The 25,113-nt window shown below is 34.3% G+C and overlaps 1 protein-coding gene across 2 annotated transcripts in view; it reads left to right on the forward strand.

Moving 5' to 3' along the window:
- The window catches only part of LOC111062075 (mannose-6-phosphate isomerase), an 82,548-nt gene that overhangs the window by 47,576 nt on the left and 9,859 nt on the right, over positions 1-25,113 (forward strand). The gene's annotated exons all lie outside the window — the stretch shown is intronic.

The following is a 25,113-nucleotide window of genomic DNA, read 5'->3' on the forward strand; positions in this document are numbered from 1 at the left end:
GTTCAAAAACAGCTGCTAAGCTATACATTGATTTGTAGATTGAATCTACAAACTGGAAATTGGTAAGTGCTATTTCAATATCATCAAATACTTCACTAGCTTTGATAGCAAGTCCTGGTATATTTTCTCTTGGCAGATAGCTTGCACCCATTCTCAGCAAATATCAATATTTCTCACCTATTTAGAATATTCAATGGAAGACTGAATCTCCTATGAACAAACAACCAAATGTTTTCTTATCTCCAAGTGAATCTATATTGATCATTGATTGAGATAAGGAGGAGTGTGAAGAAATGATTATACAATTTATAATAAAAGAAATCTCAGCATCTTATCAGAATATAAATATTATCAAAAATTCCATCACAACCTGTTAAGAAAATCAGTCTTCTTTTATAGGAAAAAATCTGCTACTTCAATTATATTTTCATATTTTAGAGCTGAAACATTTTTTATAGGAAAAAATCTTCTACTTTCCTTTTTAATTCATTGATAACAGACTCTTGTGGTTGATTACCATCAATCATAAGTATTGGAATAGGAGAAGATTTATTTCTATGTATCAACCACTCTTCATATAGTTGGTGGATCGATTGTAAATAGGACAGTGTGATTTTCGTTTTCTTCTTCTCTTCCTCTCAATTTGATATGTTCCAGAGCAACCTCTGGACTTGTTCTTATATACAAAATCAAATCAGCTTTAAGATCAATATTTGTTGTTGACCATTTGAATCATTCATCTATCAATAAGTATTCAAGATCTGTTATTAGAGATGAAGAGTACAAGTGTTCAACAAAAACATTTCTTGCTGAGTATATTGATCTTCCAATAAGTTTCATAAAAGGTGATTCAATATGAGAACTGATTGTAGTTAATTGAACAATTAATTGGAAAATGAATCCCCACTTTCTTGGGTTTTCATAAAGAAGTTCAAGAATATTGTGTCCATGGAAGTTTTTCCAAATGTTGATGGATTCTTTATAAATATTGATTCCTTCTTCTGAAAGTCTATCCAATAGTGAAGATTTTCCACAGTCTATGTTGCCTACAACAAAAATTGATCAACATTTTGCTCTCAATCTGGTCATAAATAATCAAATCAAATGGTTCTTTATTTTGACATCAATAGGTTACAATAATTTGAAACAGATCAATTTTGATTCAATTTTCAACTTCATTTAATATAGTTTCATCATTTTTTAAAACAAAATAATAGTCATCCAATGTTTTTTTTTATTGTCAATACTATAGCTATCTAGTCTGGAGACTAATGAGCTATTTTTTCTGCCCTAACATACTACTTGAAAATGTTAACAGTGAATATCTCATTAGATATTCTTACTGATATTGATTGTTTAATTAATATGTACACTTATGACTGTACTATAGAAGCTAGATTCACTCAATCACTGCTCTGCTCTTTCACTGGACACTAATTGAACAAGCACTACACCAGATCATACGGTTTCCTCCTTTTGAGCCTCTGCACCAACCCTCCATTGTCTAGCAGCTGGATCGCCTCAACATTGTCGTGTTGGTGCAGTCGCCCCTCATGCCTCTCCACATGCCTCTGGATCTCGGTGGACACCAGGTCAACGTGCAGGTCTCTATGAAGATTGCTGTTCCTGACATACCAAGGAGCATCCACAATGCTCCTCAGCACCTTGTTCTGGAACCATTGTATGACATTGATGTTGCTGTCTTTGGTACACCCCCAAAGTTGTAAACCATATGTCCATACTGGCTTTAGTATCTGTTTGTACAGAAGTACTTTGTTTTGGATTTGTAGGTTGGAGTCTTTACCAATCAGCCAATACAGCTTCTTATATATGATTCCAAGTTCCTCTCTCTTCTTCTTGACATGGGCCTTCCAGCAAAGCTTTGCATCCAAGGTCATACCTAGATACTTGATTGGCATATGGTACAACTTGGTTGTTAATTGTTATTAGTATGGGCAGGTCCTTCTTATTGGTGAAGTTGATGTGAATCAACTTTGCTTCATTTAGTTTCATCCCCCTTTTCTAGTCCAATTTTGAATTTTGTTGATGGATATCTGTAGTTTTTCTGTTGCAATATGAATATTACTGTCTACTGATAATATGGCTGTATTGTCTGCAAATGTTGCTTTAGTATTCTCATCAAGGCTGGGAATATCACTGGTATAGAGTAGATAGAGATATGGTCCTAGAACACTTCCTTGAGGAACTCCTGCTTTTATTTCCTTCAAATCAGAATATGAATTTTCATAACAAACTTTTTTCTCTTCTAGGCTCTTCTCTATTACATTCACAATCCAATGCACTTGGTCTATTGTTTAGTGTTTCACTCTGAAGCCAAATTGGTGATTTGGAATTATGTGCTGTCTCTCAATTATTGGTGTTAGCCTACTCAGTAAAATCCTTTCAAACAACTTGGCAAGCACAGGTAGCAATGATATTGGCCTATATGATAATACTTCATGTGGCTCTTCACCTGGCTTGAGTAGCATTAAAACCTCTGCTACTTTCCATATTCCTGGTACAAATTTGAGTCTGAAAGAGGCATTCAAAATGTGTGTTAATGTTTTTGTTGCTGGTTAGATTTGTTTCCTCAGATTTGACATGTAGTAGCAGGGTGTATATGTACAAACAAATAACTGTCATTACTCTACTTTTAATAAAAAGTGGCTTACAGTGGGCACTTATCTCTGAATTTGTTATAATTCTAATTGCTTTCTTTTGTAATAACAAAACTTCGGATACTCTTGCACAATTTCCCCATAGAATAATACCATAATTCAATATAGAATGAAATAGAGCATAATAGATGCTTATAAAATAACTTTCAGGTACATGGTATTTCAAAGTCTTTAACAAATAAATAACCTTTGAAAGCTTACTACATACTGAATCTATGTGGTCACTCCATGTCAAATGATTGTCAATCTGAACCCCCAGTAATTTAATTTTTCTCACATATTTTTCTGGGAACTTGGATCTGGTATTCAATGAATAAATGGCCTCTTGTGTTTTTGACTCATTGATGACAAAACTATTAGCTTTGAACCATATGACAGCTTGATTTAAGGTTTCATTGGCAATCCTGTTTAGAGTTTGTAAATCTCTGTCAACAGAAAGAAAAGTTGTATCATCTGCGAACATGATTGTTTTTGAAGACGTTATACTATTAGGAAGATCATTGACCATCACTAGAAACAACAGTGGCCCCAGTACTGAACCCTGAGGCACACCAAACTTGACATAGGAAGCAGATGATTTGTTTCCATTCACATCAACTATTTGCGATCTGTTATCCAGATATGACTTGAAAAAATTGAGACACTCTCCACGTATTCCCAAGTGATTTAATTTTTGAAATAGAATTGAGTGATCTACACAGTTGAACGCTTTACTTAAATCGCATGCTGTAATTTGAGCCACACACTTATCCTCAAAAGCCTGTATTATATCATCGATAATAGTTAAAACTGCTCCTGTAGTATTTTTGCCTACTCTATAGCCGAACTGGGAACTACTTATCAAATTGAGACTGTCAAAGTAGGTACAGATTTGAGTCTTCACAATTTGTTCAAAAATTTTGCCAAAAATTGGAACTATTGAGATTGGACGATAGCATTTAGGTAATAACCTATCCCCACTTTTTTTGAACAATGGTACCAGTCTTGAGATTTTCAACTTTGTTGGAAAAACTCCCTGTCTCAGGCACATATTGATGCAATAAGTAATTGGTACAACAATAGACTCACACACACACTTCAAAACCTGGTTGGAAATGTCAAATATGTCTTTGCTCTTTGAATTTTTCATATTTTTTATAACTTTGTAAACGTCCACACAAGAAACATCCCTCCATTTGAAATTGTTGTGTGGAGAAGGCAGGCGCTCCATGAAGTCCTTAGCTGTCAACTGAGGTCGCTCAATGCTGTCTCTTGCATCCTGGACTGATGAGAGGTAGTAGTTGTTGAACTCCTCTGGTGGAATCTCGATGCTTTGTGACTTGAAACCTCCATTCCTCACTTTGTTAACAAGGGTCCATGCAGCTTTTGACTTGTTGTCAGATTTTTCAATGTAGCCAGCATTATGATTGAGCTTTGCCTTATTCAGTTCATCCTTATAGATTTTTTTACTTTTTTTGTATGCCAATTGTGATTCATTGCTTTTATTTAGTAGGAAAATAGTTCTGAAAGCCATCATAGTATTCTTCAATTCAGCCAATTCTGTGGTGTACCAATTTGATTTTTTTCCAGTTTTCCGTGTCTTCTTACTTTCTTTTATAGGTATACTTGGGCATATTTCGTTGAATATTTTGTAGAAGACTTCAAAGAAATGATCAAAAGCAGATTGGGCCTCCTTTATACCCTCAAATATTTTCCTCCAATCCACTAACATCAATCTATTCTTCAACCTATCAAGCCTTTTTAGTGATACATACTCAAATTTAGCTCCAGATTTGATGGTCGAAACAACTGAATAGTCACTAATCTTACTGATAATATTGTTCAAATTTCGTCCATGACTGTCTGCAAATAAATGGATTCTTCCAAAACTTCTTTTCCGTTGTTCGTGAGATTTAGTAGTGTTTTCAACCTTTTTTTCAGTCAAATGTATTCTAGGAATGTGTTTCACCCCTCTGTTCCCATTCAAAACATCACTGTTACTGTTCAATGAGTCATTATGTTGATGATGATGGCACTCCCACCCCTTGCAACATTGCTGGGATGTAAAGCATAATAGATCCTATAGCTTTTGAATTCTATAACCGACTGCTTTGTAAAATGAGTATGAGATATAAGACATATATCCATTTTTTCCATGTTTAGAACTGCTTCCAACTCCTGTTGGTGTTGTAACAATCCATTTGCGTTCCATTCCATTATTTTTAGTGAATGAATCATTTGAATTGCAGTAGTTTACTTTGTTCTAACTTCTGAAATTTAGACTGCAGTGAGGATATTATTTGTTCTTGTCTATCCAGTTTTGCCAAGATGAGCTGCAAAATATTATTCTTATCTCCTACTTCAATTTTTGGCTTTCCCAATTTTGGTCTATTTTCTTTTGAGACAATCTGGGCAAAAGTTAATTTCCTAACCACGCTTTCATTGTTTGGATTGTGGGTTTGTGTATTTTCTGTGATTTTATGTGGAATATTCTTCACTGTGTTCTTCCGTAAATCTGGAATATTTTTTGTTTAATTGGAGTTTCTAATATTTTGCAATTCGATTGTGACAGAGCAGCCTCAATAGCTAGCTGGATGTGCTTCCCCACAATGAATACATTTTGGTAAAGCATCACTGGGTTTTGTACAGTCTTTTGTTTTATGTTTACCTGCACACTTTACACACCTAGGCTCCTTGTTACAGTATTTTTGTGTGTGACCGTATGCTTGGCATCATTGCATTGTGGTATCAGGTTGGCCTTCTTCAGTGCTTCCACTTCCACTCTGCAACCAAGTATATTTTTAAGTTCAAAAACTTTTCTTATATTTTCTTCTGCACTGAATGAGACTATGAACATATCTAATGGCTCTCTTGTCTTCCACTTTAGCTTATTCACAACTTCTAGAACTTTCAATCCTAGTATTTTCAAATCTTCCAGTATCATGTCCATACTACAAGAGTGATGAAGTTTTTCAATCATTATTCTTATTGGTCTCGCCTGCTTATCTTCATAGGAATGCCAGTTAAATCTGTCATCAGTTCTCTGGTAACATTCCGATAAGTTTTGGAGTCGACTGCATTTATTTTAAACGTTTCTCTACTCAAGAGTTTTATTCTAAATTTGTCAGCTGGTGACACTTTTTTCAAACTCTTAAGGAGTCCATCTAGATTCTTGATACCATCCACTATGATTGGGGGTGGTGGCATTTCTTTCTTCTCCACATCAGTGGTTTTAGAATTCAAGTTATGTTGAATTCTTTTTGCAGACTTCTGGTGATGGAGTACTAAGCTATTCTTGGTAGCCCACTTAGTACGAGTCCTGATCCATTCTGTTTCTTTGGCCAATTCTTCCTCATTTGTTGAGTAGTTCTTGGCTGCTGAGCTGGTAGGCTGTGAGCTATGAATCTTCTTCTCAATATTCAGAAATCTTGCTTCCAAATCTTGCACTTTTTTAACAGTTCTAAGTTGCTCTTCAATTCCTTCCTCTTCTCATCAGTCTCTTTCCAGGCGATGAAAAGTACCTGCTCGGTTGAAGTTTTGAGTTTATTTAATTTGATATATTTATCTGGTGAACACTGGATTTCTGATGTATTTAGCATGGTGTTGGTGTCCATACTGTCATTAGTGGCTTCCTGTTCTCCTTGCTCCTCTGTAGGAATACTAGGTGGCTTAGGTGGCTAAGTTAGACATATTTTGAAAACATACCTTTCAAACAGCCCTCATATCAACACTCACATACACAGAAATGTGAATGTGAGCTTTAGAACAGCCACAAAAAGCAGGTCGCTTTGCTTGCATGAATTCTGCGGTCAACTACCAATATTTGATGCAATATTTTTGTTCCACTTTTGATTGTGAACAAACTGCTGACTCACTACTTCTTTACTACACTATTACTACTCCACTATACATATGTTCTCTATGAGTTCTAATGCAATACTGAGTCATCCAATGTGATATCATTATCAATGACATTGTATTTCATTCATTTTGCTTTCTTTCTAATTTCATGTTCTTTTTCATCATGAATTTCAAAACAATATAGTTTAGATCGTAATCCAATGAACTCTCTTATAGGCTTCCCATTGCACTCATCCTTAAATTTTCCTAGAACTTTTTTGTTTTTATTTGAAAAAAGTGGATGATCTGATGGGTAGTCAGATTGATCAAAGAATTCATTGAAATTTTTGATTACATCAAAATAGAAATTTTTTGTTCTAATTTCATAGAACAAAGAATCAGTATCAGTATATAACAGTTTTATGGAAGAGACATAAATTTTCTTAATTGTATCATAGTAAAATGAATACATTAATGTTTTTGACAATTCTAAAACTGCAAACCCAACATAATATTGGTTTATTCAGTACAATTTGATTCTTGTGTAATTCAACAGCGCAAAGATTTTGTCAGTATATTGTTCTGTCTTTGAATGCAGGATTATTAATTAATTTTTGCAATTTCTTAGGACTGCTAACCAATGATATGTTGATTCTTTTTCTAAGGTTCTCCATATATTTTCTAAAAACTGAATTGTTCAATAATTTGTAAAAATCACATTCAAACTGATTTTTTGCTCCCTGTCTACAGGAAGTGTTAAAGTCTATATATGATTTCATCTATTGTGATTGATTGAATTGTAATATTATATGGAGTTTTCCAATACTAGACCATGATCTACTGCTTGTTTCAAAATCATATAATGACAAACATAGTTTTTTTTTGTTCTCAAGAGTAAGTAGTAATTTTTTGCTTTGAATTTGGTGGTATTTTATTCTCAGCCAAAAAAGGAAGATGTCATCCATCTAAAATTTGAACAAGGCAATTGACAAGATAAAGAGTATCAATATAAATTGTTAGCATCAAGATAAACCAAATATGATCTATCTCTATGCTTATCATAAATATCATGTATAAGTGGATTGTTTGCTATTGCATGTCTTTTTATACAAACTGAAATTCCTCCATGTATCCCTTCTTCGAAGAGTAAATACATTTCATAATCTGTTAAAAGTTCTAATTTAACTTAAGTATATGAAAGCATTGCATCAAAACTGAATCCTGCTAGTGTATAGTAATGAGCACAATCCAAATTATAAGAGCTTAAACAAATTCTATGGAAATTCTCAAAAACATCACATAACAATATTACATCCATTTTAGATATAGATCACTATATTCTCCTAATGTTTGAATTTTGAATGAGTCCCATACTTTATGAGCATGTATATAATCCTGGAAGGATATTTGTTTTTTATTCAAGCTATCATAGAACTCAGATATATGAGGTAGTTTTTTTTCTCTTAGTTGAGGATTTTACGGAGTTGATAGAATTTGTAGAGAAGCTTCCTGATCCGGGTAATTGATAGATTAATGTGCTTGTCCCATTTGAATTTGTTGTCCACTATTGTTCCTAAATATTTTATTTCATTGACTTGTTGAATTGAAGGGCAATCACACGGGTTGTTGGTGCTTCCACAGTGATGCAGGATTATTGAAGAATCCGGTGGTCTCGTCCGTTCTGTCAGAGAAAAGGCTAAAAATTTCGTTTTTGTTGCATTTACTGTAAGCAAATTTTCTCTTAACCATTTATCGACTTTGATCAATTCTTCCTGTGCCAGATTAAAAACTTCCTCCCAGGTGTTTCCTTCAAATAGTATACACGTATCATCAGCAAAAGCTATTACTCTTCCTCTTATCTTAATTGAACATAGCTCATTTGCATATGCCAAATACAGAATTGGCCCAAGAACTGTTCCTTGGGGAATCCCAAACTTCATCGTTTCCTCTGAACTGAGATGTTCTTCAACTTTGACTTTTTGACGCCGGTCACAGAGGTATGATCTAAACCATGCTAGAGGAACTCCTCTAATTCCCATGGCTTCTAATTTCTTCAGCAGCAAACTGTGATTAACAGTGTCAAAAGCTTTTGCTAGGTCCAGGAACACTGCTGCACATTTTTTGTTATTTTCTAGCTTATTTCATGTGTTCCAGTTTCATTTGCACTATTTCTCGAAATATGTTGCACTCCTAGAATTGTGGTGAAGTGGTCAGTTATTGTTGATTCATAAATGATTGGAAAAAGATTATCTCTGGAGTTGGTAGCAATGTGATCTATGCAAGAAGCAGTTTCTGTTGTAGTTCTGGTTGCTTGTTTAATGCAGAGTCTGAGCCCATGCTCGCTTAGAAGATCGCAGTAGTCATTCAATTGATGATGTGACGAATTTGAAGGGTGTTAATATTCATGTCTCCGGCACATATGACTTGTTGCCCTCTTAATTCATTCAGGATCGATTCCAAGTCACTCAGGAAATCTGTAATATCATTGAAGGACGGTGATCTGTATATTGCAAGGATGTTCCACTTTTTGTCTGCTGCATCCAACCGAATATGTAGGACATTTGCCTGGTTAATATGTAGCTCAACACATTGTACATTTATACTATCTTTAACATAAACAACTACACCATCATTTTGTAATGGGTTGTTTATGGTGGAAAATACATCATATCCTCGAATGGACTGGAGTACAAATTCAGTCCTAATCCAGCATTCGGTTAGAATAATAACATCAAAAGAAAAATTAATGTCGCACAATTGAATCATCAGCTCATCAAATTTCTTCTGATACTCCTTATATTGAGACAGAAGATGCTCAAATCACAAGAACTCAATGCTGCACAAAGTTGTTGACTGTTGTTGATCACTTCATCGTTTATTTCTTCAAAATAATCAAGATCCTCGAAGCTGAGCAAATTTGATAAGTTGTTGTTACTCATTATTTAAACTCTCATTAATCCCTTCCATGTTTCTTTCATTCCAGCTTAAGAGAAACTCTTCACTAACATCCTTTAGTTTTCGAATTAGGGTCAGCACTAAATCTTCTTGCCCTGTTGTGATATATCTGAAGGTTTGTGTGTGTCTGCTCATTGCTACTATTACATGTTGTGTGCTGTTATATATTCCAAGTTGTTTTTTATTGTTCCTTATCAGAACTACATTCTTGTGAGTTAAGCCCTGTGCTTCATGAATTGTATGGACTTTAACTGAAGGGTGAAGTTTTGATTGCAGCTCTTCTAGCACTGTTTTCTTCTCGAGCTGAGTGAATGTAAGAATCAGAGTGTTAGGTTCAAGTGGTCCAAGTTCTCCATTTGTTATTGGAGGTCTGACGGATAACAGGACCTCATTTTTCGTACTAATGTCCTGGTAGTAGCTGGAAAGGATGTAGCAGACGTCTATTGGACACCTTCTAGTGTCAAGTGCGTGGATGTGTAAGCCATGTCAAGCTAAAGCATGTAGCCAACGAAACGATGAGTCAGTTGCAATGCCAGTTAAAAAAACGTCATCCACCAGTAGCACACAGTCAGATGTATCAGCTGTGTGTTTCAAGACAGCCTTGGCAGAACTCGAGAAAAATCTTAAAGAGGGTCAATCTAGATTGGAACAATCGCTAGAGTCATGTCTCAAAAGACTGGGTACAAATAATGAAACTTTAATCAGGCTTGAGGGTATTATATTGGCTTAACAGGAATCAATATTAAGCTTACAAACTGAAAATACAACACTAAAGAGAAATATAAATATGTTAAATGATAAGGTGGATTCGCTGGAACAATATGGGCATAGAAATATGCTCGAGATCCACAGTATTCCTAGTGCACATGAAGAGAATACCAGGGACTTGGTGCTGGCGACATGTAAGACGGTAGGAGTGGAACTTGGTCCGGAGGCGATTGACAGCTGCCACCACTTGCCTAAGGGGGCTAAGCAACACGCTCCCGGTATCATAGTGAAATTCGTCCGACGGGATGACGCGCACAGAGTCCTTGATAAGAAAAAACTGAAGAGGAATCTTTCTACCCGTGACGTTGGTTTCCAGACTGAAGAGCGTCCGGTTTTTGTAAACTTATCACTGACTGGGTTACATAGGAAAATACTATCACAAATGAAAAACATTCAAAAAGAAAAGAATCTAAAATATGTGTGGGTTGACAGAACCGGCAATATAAAGGTTAGGCCAGTTGAAAAGGGAAAAATTTCTATTGTCAACACCAATAAGGACTTGGAGAGTTTCTTGGCTACTTTATCTTGATTTTGAAACATTGTGATATGAGATGTATCCCTCTGTAACTTGAATGTGTTTTCAATTTGTTAGCTAGAACTCAAAGCGGTTGTCAACATATGGTATTTTATGGATGGGCTACTATTTCAATATACAATTTGGTTAATTATGATATGTTAGAATATTGAGAAAGCAAATTCACTGAATTATGGATTCATGTTGCTTGTCGATAGATATACAATGGTATTTTGCTTTCGCTCTCTTTCATTTATTATCTCTTACTAGTCTTTTCTTTCAAGTTGCAGTGGAAAGAGATTATCATCAGGGTTATTTCCCTGTAATAGTAAAAGTCAACCGATAGTCTGATAAGGCAAATGAATGAGCAAACACAGCTGTATTAGCCTACAATCGAATATTTTTTCTAACTGCCTATATTGGACAACTGAAAATAGAATATCTCAATTATACAGGTATAAGAATCTACCCATATTTTCAGAGTCAAAGAATTTTGTTGATAGCAGCTCAACTATTATTTTGAAGAAAGTACTTCCTGATTATCTTTTCCTAGTTTTGGTAATCTCTATTTCCATAACAAATTATGTACTATTCTCTCCTAAGATGTTCTTTGTTTATCAGTCTTTATTTGAAAGTAGGGTGCGAATGCAAAGGACTGTTATTAGTGTTCTTTTCTGAATATCATGTATCCAATTTCAATCCAATTTATTTTGATTTAAGTTCAAAAACTTTTCTTATATTTTCTTCTGCACTGAATGAGACTATGAACATATCTAATGGCTCTCTTGTCTTCCACTTTAGCTTATTCACAACTTCTAGAACTTTCAATCCTAGTATTTTCAAATCTTCCAGTATCATGTCCATACTACAAGAGTGATGAAGTTTTTCAATCATTATTCTTATTGGTCTCGCCTGCTTATCTTCATAGGAATGCCAGTTAAATCTGTCATCAGTTCTCTGGTAACATTCCGATAAGTTTTGGAGTCGACTGCATTTATTTTAAACGTTTCTCTACTCAAGAGTTTTATTCTAAATTTGTCAGCTGGTGACACTTTTTTCAAACTCTTAAGGAGTCCATCTAGATTCTTGATACCATCCACTATGATTGGGGGTGGTGGCATTTCTTTCTTCTCCACATCAGTGGTTTTAGAATTCAAGTTATGTTGAATTCTTTTTGCAGACTTCTGGTGATGGAGTACTAAGCTATTCTTGGTAGCCCACTTAGTACGAGTCCTGATCCATTCTGTTTCTTTGGCCAATTCTTCCTCATTTGTTGAGTAGTTCTTGGCTGCTGAGCTGGTAGGCTGTGAGCTATGAATCTTCTTCTCAATATTCAGAAATCTTGCTTCCAAATCTTGCACTTTTTTAACAGTTCTAAGTTGCTCTTCAATTCCTTCCTCTTCTCATCAGTCTCTTTCCAGGCGATGAAAAGTACCTGCTCGGTTGAAGTTTTGAGTTTATTTAATTTGATATATTTATCTGGTGAACACTGGATTTCTGATGTATTTAGCATGGTGTTGGTGTCCATACTGTCATTAGTGGCTTCCTGTTCTCCTTGCTCCTCTGTAGGAATACTAGGTGGCTTAGGTGGCTAAGTTAGACATATTTTGAAAACATACCTTTCAAACAGCCCTCATATCAACACTCACATACACAGAAATGTGAATGTGAGCTTTAGAACAGCCACAAAAAGCAGGTCGCTTTGCTTGCATGAATTCTGCGGTCAACTACCAATATTTGATGCAATATTTTTGTTCCACTTTTGATTGTGAACAAACTGCTGACTCACTACTTCTTTACTACACTATACTACTCCACTATACATATGTTCTCTATGAGTTCTAATGCAATACTGAGTCATCCAATGTGATATCATTATCAATGACATTGTATTTCATTCATTTTGCTTTCTTTCTAATTTCATGTTCTTTTTCATCATGAATTTCAAAACAATATAGTTCAGATCGTAATCCAATGAACTCTCTTATAGGCTTCCCATTGCACTCATCCTTAAATTTTCCTAGAACTTTTTTGTTTTTATTTGAAAAAAGTGGATGATCTGATGGGTAGTCAGATTGATCAAAGAATTCATTGAAATTTTTGATTACATCAAAATTGAAATTTTTTGTTCTAATTTCATAGAACAAAGAATCAGTATCAGTATATAACAGTTTTATGGAAGAGCCATAAAATTTCTTAATTGTATCATAATAAAATGAATACATTAATGTTTTTGACAATTCTAAAACTGCAAACCCAACATAATATTGGTTTATTCAGTACAATTTGATTCTTGTGTAATTCAACAGCGCAAAGATTTTGTCAGTATATTGTTCTGTCTTTGAATGCAGGATTATTAATTAATTTTTGCAATTTCTTAGGACTGCTAACCAATGATATGTTGATTCTTTTTCTAAGGTTCTCCATATATTTTCTAAAAACTGAATTGTTCAATAATTTGTAAAAATCACATTCAAACTGATTTTTTGCTTCCTGTCTACGGGAAGTGTTAAAGTCTATATATGATTTCATCTATTGTGATTGATTGAATTGTAATATTATATGGAGTTTTCCAATACTAGACCATGATCTACTGCTTGTTTCAAAATCATATAATGACAAACATAGTTTTTTTTTGTTCTCAAGAGTAAGTAGTAATTTTTTTGCTTTGAATTTGGTGGTATTTTATTCTCAGCCAAAAAAGGAAGATGTCATCCATCTAAAATTTGAACAAGGCAATTGACAAGATAAAGAGTATCAATATAAATTGTTAGCATCAAGATAAACCAAATATGATCTATCTCTATGCTTATCATAAATATCATGTATAAGTGGATTGTTTGCTATTGCATGTCTTTTTATACAAACTGAAATTCCTCCATGTATCCCTTCTTCGAAGAGTAAATACATTTCATAATCTGTTAAAAGTTCTAATTTAACTTAAGTATATGAAAGCATTGCATCAAAACTGAATCCTGCTAGTGTATAGTAATGAGCACAATCCAAATTATAAGAGCTTAAACAAATTCTATGGAAATTCTCAAAAACATCACATAACAATATTACATCCAATTTTAGATATAGATCACTATATTCTCCTAATGTTTGAATTTTGAATGAGTCCCATACTTTATGAGCATGTATATAATCCTGGAAGGATATTTGTTTTTTATTCAAGCTATCATAGAACTCAGATATATGAGGTAGTTTTTTTTCTCTTAGTTTTTCAAAATCATCCAGATATTCATATGGAAAAATCCCCTTGTGAGTTACCAAATCCAAGCTTATTTGTGGAAAAATCTTTTTTATGTGATGAAATTCATATTTGGGAGTATCTTCACTAACTTATCAAGTGCATGGTCGGTATGAACAGTGAAATAGTAATTTATTATCAGCAATCTAAAGTGATTGATACAGTAAGTAACTGCTAACATTTCGAGATGTGACACAGGCCAGTTTTCTTCTGAATTTGTGAGGCGCCTTGAAATATATGCAACTGGTTTCATAACATTGTCAAAATCTTTTTGTGCAAGACAACCAGCTATTCCAATAGCGCATGCTTCTGTTATGATATAAGTCTCTTTGTCATCATTATAATGAATCAATATGGGTTTTTTAATCAAACAGTTTCTCAGATCTTCAAATGCTTTTTGGTGAACTTCTGTCCACTCGAATTTCGTGTCAACAGATAAGCTCATTTTGATAGGCAGGGTATGAACTTCCTTAATAAGAAGTGGCTCCTAGAAATCGTTTTAGTTCACTTACGTTTTTTGGGACTGGTAATTCCAGTATGGCTTCTGTTTTCCGGTAGTGGAGATATTCCTTCTTCAGAAACTATGTGTCCAAGTATTTTCACTGATTTAAATAAATTTTTTGATTTATCTGGATTGTGTTTTAGATTAATTTCTCTAAGCCTACTGAAAACGTTTTTTATGTGATCAATATGCTCTTCTATTGTTGATGACATAATATACAAGTCCTCTACATATATTAATACACTTTTATACAGCATGTCTGAAAATACATGAGTTATTCCTATTTGAAAAGCAGCTGGAGAGATCGCTAACCCCATTGGTACTTTACGAAATTGATAAAGCCCATCTGGAGTGTTGAAAGCTGTTAAGTACCTTGAACTTTCATCTATTGACATCGAATAGAAAGCTGATGTCAAATCGAGGGTAGATAAGAACTTTGCTGTGCTGAGTGATTCCAGAATGGTTGTTGGATTGGGAATTGAGTATTTATCATGGATTATTTTAGAATTGTGTTTTTTGTAATTTACCACCATCCTCAGTTTATTATCTCTAAGAAGGCTGGTGAAGCATAATTTGACCTCGCTTTTTCAATTACATTTGACTTCAATAAACCATCAATCATGTCATTCATTTCAGAGCATTCTGATGCCGCTATTTTAAATGGTGATGAGAACACAGGTGTATTGTCTGCTAAATTTATGTGTACAGCAGGGAGTCTGGAATCAGGAATGTTATATTTGTCTTTGGAGAAAACATCAGCATATTCGGTTATCAGTTGGGATATTTGTTTGTATGGTGTTTCACCAATATTTTTATTGACATCAATTTTCTTATTCTCATGTATTATAATATCTGGATACTCATTTGATGGTTGTTGTACATTTATTTGGTTAATCTCTTTGCCTTCAAAGTATTCTGTTCCTTGGATTGATTCTTTGTTTGATTTTATTTTTCTTTCTCAATTGGGCTCCAATTCTGATAGTCAAAGGCCTTGAAGAAAAATTATAAGCAATGAATTTAAGTAATAACCTAAGTGAAAGAGACATTTATTTTGCATTCATTCAAGTAATGTGGATTTGGTGTGAACAGATAATTATTGCAATTCAGGATCTCAGCATTGTTCTCTACAAACACATCTATCTGTTGATGAGGCTTTAATAGAATATCATTTTTTAAAACAATAGGTATCTCTTTGATCATCCCATGGGATGTTTTTTCTATTTCTGTTGAATGCGTGGAAAAAGTTGTCTCAGAGCCTTCACCGATTTCTAGGCCTGCTTTCAGTTCAAAGCATTCTTCTGAGGTACAAGGGCAGTTTTTTTTTCAACCTCTGATCACTCCATACAGGTGCTATGTGGGTAGAATTGCGGTTGTCGATTAGATTTCGTCGTGAGTGGATGCCTCATTCTAGTGCTCTTCTTATCTTTTGAATGAAGGAGCTTGTTATTTCGTTTCTTTGCCGTGCCTTGTTTTGTCTATTCTGGTTTTGTTTTCATAGAATTAAATCGCTTACTTTTTTACAAACTTTTGTTACAAGTTTCTTAAACGTCGAGATCTTGATACTGTGAAAAATGAGTAACTGTGAAATATGTAAATTTTCAGTCAATTCTTGGCTAGGGACAAGCTGACCTGCTCTGTGTGCGTCGGTAAATTTCACGCACAATGTGTTGGTGGCAATAAATTAACAGACTCCGAATTAGAACTTCTAGTGTCAAGTGCGTGGATGTGTAAGCCATGTCAAGCTAAAGCATGTAGCCAACGAATCGATGAGTCAGTTGCAATGCCAGTTAAAAAAACGTCATCCACCAGTAGCACACAGTCAGATGTATCAGCTGTGTGTTTCAAGACAGCCTTGGCAGAACTCGAGAAAAATCTTAAAGAGGGTCAATCTAGATTGGAACAATCGCTAGAGTCATGTCTCAAAAGACTGGGTACAAATAATGAAACTTTAATCAGGCTTGAGGGTATTATATTGGCTTAACAGGAATCAATATTAAGCTTACAAACTGAAAATACAACACTAAAGAGAAATATAAATATGTTAAATGATAAGGTGGATTCGCTGGAACAATATGGGCATAGAAATATGCTCGAGATCCACAGTATTCCTAGTGCACATGAAGAGAATACCAGGGACTTGGTGCTGGCGACATGTAAGACGGTAGGAGTGGAACTTGGTCCGGAGGCGATTGACAGCTGCCACCACTTGCCTAAGGGGGCTAAGCAACACGCTCCCGGTATCATAGTGAAATTCGTCCGACGGGATGACGCGCACAGAGTCCTTGATAAGAAAAAACTGAAGAGGAATCTTTCTACCCGTGATGTTGGTTTCCAGACTGAAGAGCGTCCGGTTTTTGTAAACTTATCACTGACTGGGTTACATAGGAAAATACTATCACAAATGAAAAACATTCAAAAAGAAAAGAATCTAAAATATGTGTGGGTTGACAGAACCGGCAATATAAAGGTTAGGCCAGTTGAAAAGGGAAAAATTTCTATTGTCAACACCAATAAGGACTTGGAGAGTTTCTTGGCTACTTTATCTTGATTTTGAAACATTGTGATATGAGATGTATCCCTCTGTAACTTGAATGTGTTTTCAATTTGTTAGCTAGAACTCAAAGCGGTTGTCAACATATGGTATTTTATGGATGGGCTACTATTTCAATATAAAATTTGGTTAATTATGATATGTTAGAATATTGAGAAAGCAAATTCACTGAATTATGGATTCATGTTGCTTGTCGATAGATATACAATGGTATTTTGCTTTCGCTCTCTTTCATTTATTATCTCTTACTAGTCTTTTCTTTCAAGTTGCAGTGGAAAGAGATTATCATCAGGGTTATTTCCCTGTAATAGTAAAAGTCAACCGATAGTCTGATAAGGCAAATGAATGAGCAAACACAGCTGTATTAGCCTACAATCGAATATTTTTTCTAACTGCCTATATTGGACAACTGAAAAATAGAATATCTCAATTATACAGGTATAAGAATCTACCCATATTTTCAGAGTCAAAGAATTTTGTTGATAGCAGCTCAACTATTATTTTGAAGAAAGTACTTCCTGATTATCTTTTCCTAGTTTTGGTAATCTCTATTTCCATAACAAATTATGTACTATTCTCTCCTAAGATGTTCTTTGTTTATCAGTCTTTATTTGAAAGTAGGGTGCGAATGCAAAGGACTGTTATTAGTGTTCTTTTCTGAATATCATGTATCCAATTTCAATCCAATTTATTTTGATTTCTTAATTTTTCAATGGGATTACATATTGTAACTGGTTTTATTGAAATATAGCCATATTTTCACGAACTCTGAATTACATCATATGACATGTAACTGTATTAAATTAATTTACTAATGTTGATTATTGCTTGAATTTATCAGGTGCGAGGTGCGGCGTGGAGCCGCAAGACAAATTATATTTTTATTTTATATATCATAATCATATTATCATTCATTCCATCAAGTTACTCCTTACATCAACTTATCATCTTTCCTCATCATCCTTATAAATGATTAATGACTTTGACAATGAACTAGGAAGAGAATGTTATGAAACTGAAACGGTAGATGATTTTTTCTCGTTTAATACAACTTCAGTATCAGGTGAAACTCATGCAAATGCACTGAATATTTTCCAAATGAATATCAGAAGTATTAATAAGAACTTTGATCAATTTGCCTACATGATGCAAAATAGCTCTACTGAATTTCACATTATTATATTAACAGAAACTTGGGTGATTGATGAGTATAGTTTTAATTTTAAATTGAATGGTTATACTAAAATAAATCAGCCAAGTAATCTAAATAAATGTGACGGTGTATGTATATTCATCAAGGACTCCCTATTCGTCAGCACAGTCAATCTGGCTATAGCTGAATCAAACTCAATTATAATCAACGTTAAAGATCCTAAAATTAACATAGAACTAACCGTGATTGCTATATACAGATCTCCAGCAGGAAATATCGATGTATTTTTGGATGAAATAAATCATTGTTTAAAACAATTAGAAAGATGTGGGAATATTGTGCTAGCAGGTGACCTCGACATGAATATAAATAATAATAGCAGCGTTTCAAATGAATACATGAATATTATGTCCATCAATGGCTTTAAATCCTATATCAATAAAACAACTAGAAAGAATCAGACATCAGAGTCTTGCATCGACCACATATTTCTAAAGAACTCCTCTTTTGATCCCGATCACATCCGGGGCGTTATCTTCAAAACAGCAATTACTGACCACTATAGCACTGGCTTAATATTAGAGAAGATGAAAACTAAAAAAATAAATGATACAAAGACTCAACTCATAGAAGTAATCAACTATGATGCCTTGATAAGCAAATTGAAATCAGAAAACTGGAATTATGTAATTGACCCAAATGTTAATGCTAATGAATCATTTAACTCTTTTATCAATAGATTGAATTTCCATGTACAGAATGTTACCACCAAGAAGGAAATCTCTCATAAACTCAAACCACTTAAAAATTGGATAACCACTGGTTTAGTTCACTCCATTCGTGTGAGGGATAAAATGCACAGAACACTAAGTAAACAGCCTCAAAACAATATCTTGAAAAATGAATACATAAGGTATAGAAATGCATTAAATAAATTAATTAAAATTAGTAAATTCAATTATTATAAAGAAAAACTTCTCGCAGCGAATGGAAATAGTAGAAAAATTTGGACATGCATTAACGATATCTTAGATATCAAACAAAATAAAACTGATCCAAAAATTGACGCTGATACACTAAATAAATATTTTGTGGAAGTCGGTAAGACTCTAGCAGATAAACTGGGCGGTATTAACAGTACAGAGGATTGTAGAAATCTTACTGAAACTACTTCTCCAGCATCGTTTTTTCTTTTCCCGACTACAGAGAATGAAATAGTGGCGGTAATTAACACACTAAAAAACAACTCTGCTCCTGGATTTGACAAAGTGAATAATGTATGTTTGAAAAGAATTGCTTTGTTTGTTGCAAGACCTCTAGCCTGCATAATAAATAAATGTTTCAGTGAAGGCGTATTCCCGGAACACTTCAAAGTAGCACATATTGTCCCTTTATTTGAAGGTGGAAACCCAGACAATCCCTCAAATTATCTCCCAATTAGTCTATTGAGTGCTTTCTCAAAGATAATGGAAAAAATAATAAAATGTAGACTAATGAATTACCTAGGAAAATATAATTTAATCAGCGGTAATCAGTATGGTTTTCAGGAAGGTAAGAGCACGGATGATGCTATTATCAAACTAACCAATATCATAAATAATAATTTCAATAACAATAGAAAAACCCTAGCAGTACTGTTGGATTTAAGTAAAGCATATGATACCATACCACACTCCAAGCTTTTACACAAGTTGCAGTGCTTAGGCATTCGCGGTATACCACTAAAGCTATTCGATGATTATTCAAAGGGCCGTTCACAAATTCTAAAAAACAGTAAAATGTATTTAACTGATTACGGATTGCCACAAGGGACCGTACTCTCACCCATTCTGTTCCTGATTTACATGAACGATATACTGAAATTAAAAATTGATGATTGTGAAGTAATATCGTATGCTGATGACACAACGCTTATATTCACAGGAAACGTTTGGCATGATATAATCAAAATTAGTGAATCGGGGTTAAACAAAATAAAATCCTTTCTAGATAGACATACATTAACACTAAATTCTAAAAAAAGCCTCTTCATGACTTTCTCACCCAACTTGGCAGGACAACCTGATAGAAACGAGACTTTACGTATCCATTCATTATCATGCAATAGAGATAATATTTGTAATTGTCCAAAAATAATAAATGCGAAAAAAGTAAATTTTTAGGCATAATGTTGGACCCTCACTTGAGATGGGATGCACGGATAAATAATTTATGTAATCGGCTCAAGTTTCTTATTTACAAGTTTCATAGTATCAGTAGACTGAAAAATCTAGAACTTGCAAAAATGATTTATTATGCCTATGCACAAAGTGTCCTGCAGTATGGCATCAAAGCCTGGGGTGGAGCTTTGAACACGCATTTGAATAAATTACACATTGTTCAAAAATATCTCATTAAAGCCATATTGGGTAAACCAAGGCGCTATCCCAGCAATGCCCTTTTCTATGAGTTTGGTGTACTCACAATAAAACAGTTGTACGTTAAAAATATTATTCTTTATATGAATAGATATAAAGATAACTTCCATCTACAAAGAACACACTACAGTTTAAGAGAAACATCCATAACGTTCTCAGCTGCTAGATCTAGACTGTTGTTTTGTGATAGACAACTCAGTTTCATAGCCAATAGATTGGTTAACTACATTCCAACTAAATTCATTCAAAGTAGAATAACAAAAAAGTTGATCAAAGAAATTGATGAATGGATAATATCCAATTCATCACTATTAAATATTTTCTAGGTGTGCATCAGTCTTTAACTACTGTAAATGAATTACATTGTCTCCGAATCCATATTCCCTTCCTTCACATTTCCGTTATGCATGGCACATTACCCTCAGTAAATTATTATATTATCATATTCTCCATTGTCAATCAATAATAATTTTTTCATCAATGCATTGTTGTCGTTTTTTTTCATTTCATTCCTTTTTGTTTTTTCTCAGTTTTTGGTCATTCCATCTCATTATTTCTCTTTTTTTGAGCATTCTTTTCCATTATCTTCATTGAGCTTCATCATAATTACAAATAATAAAATATTCCTATTATTAAGATGCACTAGATAAGTTTATTTGCAACTTACCTGCGCTCAGGCTTATGCCTTAGCAGGTTTTTTTTCCTGTATTGTTTGTATTAAGTGTATTATTTTGTATACAATATTGCATAATAGTATGTTATTATTCAATTGTATTTTTGTCTTGAAAATGGAAAATAAATTTGATTTGATTTGAGAAGAAAGCGGGCATGCACTGTAGGTGATAGCGCAGCTCTCGCACTACACACTCTGCCATTGTTGACATTCAGGCGTCAGTCGGCATTGTGCTATAGCCACATAAACATGTCCAACATTATGGATGCCCCCGCCAAGTGTGAATTGCGAAGTGTGATTCGTTTTCTACAGGCTGAAGGCCATAGTCCTGCAGAAATCCATCAGAGAATGAGTCGTGTGTATGGGGAAAACTTCATGAGTGATGGTGTTGTGCGGGAATGGTGTCAAAAGTTTAAAAATGGCCATAATGATGTGCATGATGAAGGGGGCCAAGGACGCAAATCTGTCATTTCAGATGACCTGATTCAACGAGTTGACAGAATGATTAAAGAGAACCACAGATTCACCATTACTGCTTTGTCTATGGAATTTACAGAAGATTCAAGGTCTGTTTTGTACTGTATTGTTACTGAACAGTTAGGCTACAAAAAGCTTTGTGCACGTTGGGTCCCAAAAATGTTGACAGATGGCCACAACACTCAACGAATGGCGTCATCTTTGGAGTTCCTTGAGCATTATCATGATGAAGGGGATAAGTCTTTGACATCAATCGTGACTGGGGATGAAACGTGAATTCAATACGACACACCGGAAACAAAATGACAATCGCAACAATGGATGCATTCAAATTCACCAAACAAACCAAATAAATTCAAGCAAACCTTCAACAACAGAAAGACCATGGCTACTGTGTTTTGGGACCAACAAGGTGTGTTGCTTATGGAGTTTATGGAGCCCGGAACCACCACAATCACTGCAGCTGTTTATTGTGAAACTTTACGACGTTTGCATAGAGCCATTCAGAACAAAAGAAGAGGAAAGCTGACCTCTGGAGTTGTTCTGATTCATGACAATGCCCGTCCACACACTGCTGAAGTAACTCAACGACTTCTCGAACAATTTGGATGGGACATTTTTGATCATCCACCATACAGTCCTGACTTAGCACCCAGTGACTTTCATTTTTTTCCAGAACTGAAGACGTGGCTTGGTGGCAAGCGCTTTCAAACCAATGAGGACCTTCAAACAAACATCAAGGACTACTTAAATTCATTGGTGGCAACTTTCTTTGAAGAGGGTATTGAGAAGCTTGTCCACAGATATGACAAATGTCTCAATCTCTTCGGTGATTATGTCGAAAAGTAACCATAAGTGTACCAATCTTTTGGTAATGAAATTATTGTTTTATATGAACTTGTCTTTTATTTATAGCCTATCGGAGGTTGAAAAAAACGGCCCTCATATTTGAAATCTGAAATTCTATGATTTGAAAGTTGTCAACCTCATCAGATAATGCGTGAGAGTAAATGGTTTTGCGTAGCAAGGTATTCTTTGGTGTGAAAAACTGTGAGCTACTCTCGTGAGAGTTTTTCCACATTGCAATTTCTTTTGTCTCTAATGGATGAATTTTTATGTCAGTATCTAGAATGAAACGTTGAGTTATCATAATATGATTGGCTTTGTATTCTCTTTATCCAATTTCTATCCATGGGAATGGATACTCTCTCATTGAGTTTTATCTTGTGGAAACTGTATTTGAGATCGATTACATTTTTTAAGAATTTATTTCCTACCAGTGAATCTACTGACAATTTTTCAACTATGTAGCATTCTTTTTCATATGCGATATTTTTTATTGAAAATTTTACTACTGCATTTCCATAAAATGGGGATTTTTTCCCATTGGCTGCATATAGTGCAACATCCAAATTATCAACTATTTCTTCTTCTGGAACTAAGTCTTTCTCAGCAAGACAGACATTTGAGCCTGAATCCATCAAAATACTTATTTTTTTATCCTTTGATTTACCAAAAATTTCTAATGCTGATCCTACAGTATTGCATTGTGACTCTATAGGTACTAATTTGTCTGGAGGTTCAGGTGGCAAGGGGGGTGATTTTGTAATGATAGCGAGCTTTTCTTCTATCAACAAGAAAGCGTTTGGCTTCTATCATCCATAGGTGATAACAGTCGTTTTTCATCTAAGCGCTTTTTAATACTTTTGAAATGTTTATTTTCTAGTTTGGCAATATCGTTATGCTCTGAAAATCCCTCTATTGTCCTGAATGATATCAAATAGTAAAGTATATTGATAAAGTATCCAATCAATAGAAGTTGGGTTGTCATTCCATTATGAGAACTCAATTGTTGGTATTTTCCCGTATAATTATGTGAAATGCTTTTCGAGGCTGGGAGTGCTTTTCTCAATAGAAAAATTTTGTAGGCTAGATTTTTAGGTTCTTGATAGTTATGATTCAATGAATTTGTGTAATGGTATATTTTCCTGGTTCTGTTATCGCTTATTATTAACGAATAGCTATCCTTCAAATTTTCATTGTTGGTCATCTTTGCAGGTTTTTTGAAAACAAATAACCAAAATGGCACATCAAGGTTATCTTCTTGGATTATTTCACTTAGGTTTTTGTTAGTACTCGTTAAAAGACTAAATGTATTAGGAGTATCGAAAACTTGAAACTCAGTTAATATAGGAAAAGCATAATTATCTATTATGTTCTGAATAGTTCTCATTGTATCTCTTTCATCATTATTTTCATCTAGGATCTTACTACTTTTCTTACTGATTAAATTCATTTCGAGTGAATTTCCAGATTTTGGAACTACATTTTGGATTTCCTTTACGTTTGAGGTGTTTGGAGTGATATTAATATTCTCTTCTATTTGTGGTGCTGTTTCTGATGACTCTTCCAAATTTATAAGATTGGCTGCTATTTCAGCATAAGATTTTTCATTTTGAGAGAATTGAGAATTTGCTAAGTCCTGAATTTTATTTATGATATCTTCTTCAATTCTAGATGGACACCTCACAGTGGTCGCTTCGCTAGGTGTCCTTGTTACACGTTTTTTTTAATGTTTATCAAACTGACATGAATCTACTTTGTAATCTGGTTTTTACAAATTTTGTACTGGGGCTTAGCCTTATCAGATGGATTTTTCTGGTTTAAACAATTGTAAAAGCATTCATCTGTGTTGTGATTTTTGTAATTACAGATGGCAGAATAGCGTTGTTTTCTATTAGGGATTGAAGTGTCTGAACGATTTAGTTGATATTTCAGATCTAATCGGTTGTGATAGCAATTCTCTGTGGTATGGTTATGATAGTGACAAATTGCGCATTTTTGTTGTTTAGTATTGAACTTACGTGGCTCAGAACGACCCTGATTTTTTTGTGAGTTATTCCTGTTGGGGTTTTGATACTCATCTGATCTCTGCCAAGGCCTATCTTGCATTTTAATTTTTTCATGCGAGGGTTGTATTGCCTGTACCATTTGTTTTTCTTCTGATTTCGCAATTAACTTTTCTAATCTATCGGACAAACTATTTATCCTTTCCTCTTGCGGTGACAACCTTGACATGTTTGCAGTTTCATTGGATAATTGAGGCAATAATCCTATTCTGTCGTCTGTAATGAAATGGGATAGTGTGAATTGTTTAATATTATTTTCCAATTCAGCCATTGTATCGTTTTTCAGCATGACGATTTTGTCTAGAGTATGAGGAAGAAGACCTCTCAAAATGTAACATATTTTTCTTTTCTCAGACATTTCTAAATCATACTTGTGGCATAAAAACAGAAAGTGAGCCATGTAATTTTGAATGGTTTCCCTTGGTGACATTTTCCTATTCATTA

This window comes from Nilaparvata lugens, chromosome 1 (genome assembly GCF_014356525.2).
Source record: "Nilaparvata lugens isolate BPH chromosome 1, ASM1435652v1, whole genome shotgun sequence".
Lineage (NCBI taxonomy): Eukaryota > Metazoa > Arthropoda > Insecta > Hemiptera > Delphacidae > Nilaparvata > Nilaparvata lugens.